The following is a 2,269-nucleotide window of genomic DNA, read 5'->3' on the forward strand; positions in this document are numbered from 1 at the left end:
ATATATATATATATATATGCATATATGTGTAACAATAATCATTTAAAAGGAAGTCATGAATTTAAGGGGGAGTGGGTGGAGCATAAGAGAAGTTGGAGGTGGGAGGACAATGGGGTGGAGATTATGTAAATACTAGATCATATATGAAATTCACAACACTTTTTGATCCCCAGCATCCACATGGTTGCTCCCAGCCATCTATAACTCTAGTTCCAAGGGATCTGTTAGCCTCTCTGGCTTCTTTGGACATCAAACATGTATGTGACGCACAAATATTCATGCAGACCAAATACCGATACTCAAAAAGTTGAATAAATAAATCTGTTCAAAAGATGAAAAAATAAAAATCTTTTGTCTTCTGTTTAGTTCTTTGTTTTAGAAAATCTTTTCTCTCATCAGACCCTAAAGTCATTCTGCAAGTACAAATGGACATCAGTTTTTCACGTTCTCTCCCATTTTAGGTGGGGAAATTATGCCCTGCCTTCACAGGGCATCTGAGACTCACGTTTCATCTCTAAGCCTCTAGGAGAGGCTGTGTAGTTTAGAACAATACATCCTTTGAAACTCTGAGAGAACCCCACTGAAAGAGACCTTGCCTCCGGGAACGTTTTTAATCACTGTGTCTGTCTCCTGAACAGCACTTAGGCTGCCTGGGTTCTGTTTCCTCCTGAGTCAAAATTACTATATTTTTTAGGGAAATTGTTCATTTTATCTGTCATCAAACTCGTTAGCATACAAATAGTTCTTAATGTTATTTTTTTAATCTCTTAGGAATTTATCTGCACATCCTTATTTCTTTTAATAGTGGCGTTTATTTAGGCCTCCCTCTTTGCTTGGAGTTGGTCCATCGACAGTTGGTATTGTTCATCTTCTCACCGTTAGCTCATCTTCTTCTCTTACTTTTGTTTTGTTGCACTCCTTGAAAGGTCTGAGTTGGACATGTAGGAAAATTAACTACCCTGCCCACAGGTACAGTGTTTAAAGTATGAACTCTGGTCCAATGGGATGGCTCACAGGGCCAAAACACTTGCCCCAAAGGCATCCTGGGAGGGAGGCTGCACTTCGGCCTCCACACACAAGTCCCTGGTACAAGTTCTTACCCCAGTGATCAGCTCAGTAAGTCTCAGCCTTCTGCTATTACAAGCTTTCAAGCTATATACCCCCCGCCCCACGGTGCTCACTTTTGCAGTTTTTGCAAATTTAGAAGTTTTTATATCCCAAATTCTCACTGTGTGAGTTCCTTCTGTGTGGCTGCAAAGAGTGAATAAAGTCTTAAGGGGTTTTCGGAAGAGCTCTGGAAACCTCCTCATCTCCACAGTGGGGCTGGCACCAGTTAAGACTTTCCACTCTAGCCAGCCTCAGCTCTCGCATACATTTCAAAGGCCAGGAACTGTCTGAATTGCCTCCACACTGGGCAAAGCCTACTGGTGAGGTTGCCTGTGTCCCCTTGGCTGGGAGGTTATGGCGTCCTCTGCAGCCTCAGATTTCTGCTCTTGGAAAGGGAGGCACAGTGGCAGGCGTGACGATAAACCCTACAATGGGGCACAATCAAAGAAACACAGGGTCCTAGTTGTGTTGTGGGATGTGAGATCTTCCTGCTTCTAGATTTTCTTTTCTTTAACAGAAAAGCATCTAGCTTTTCTGTTTCTTGCTGCCAGACACAGTCCCAACCGTAAACTTAACGCAGAGCACATCACACTGAGGTCAGCCTAAGTGGGCCACTGTCGCAGTGAATAACTGCGGTGGCCTCTCCAAACAGTGACTGGTGTGAATGCGACTATGCTTAGCACAACCTACTGTGTGGATATATAGATGGTTTACTTCAGTTCTTTTACAAGGCCGGGTCCCCTTTCCTGGGATGAGGGTTAGAGTCTCAGCTGAGAGAACCTGAGAATCCTCCAAGAGCAGAGACCACCAGGGCTGAGCCGTGAGACACAGGCCCACGATCCCAGCCCTGAAGAGCTGGAGGCCAGAGGATCAGGAGTTCAAGGTCACCCTTGGCTACATATGAATTTGAGGCCAGTCTGGGCTGCATGAATAACAATAAACAGGGACATGAGAACAGAATGATACACAACGCTTTGGGTTTCTCCCCCAAAGTTAAGTTACATCCTATGGAACATGTGTAAACACCCATAAATGGTTCTGGAGAACACCAATGGGAAACTTTGATTGGTTGACACCAGCCCCCACCGGGATATTTAATTTTGGTCCCAGGCTTTGGAAGTACAACCTGAATAAAACTCAGTGGGGGGTGGGGGTGGGTGAC

Source organism: Mastomys coucha, unplaced genomic scaffold (assembly GCF_008632895.1).
Source record: "Mastomys coucha isolate ucsf_1 unplaced genomic scaffold, UCSF_Mcou_1 pScaffold23, whole genome shotgun sequence".
NCBI lineage: Eukaryota > Metazoa > Chordata > Mammalia > Rodentia > Muridae > Mastomys > Mastomys coucha.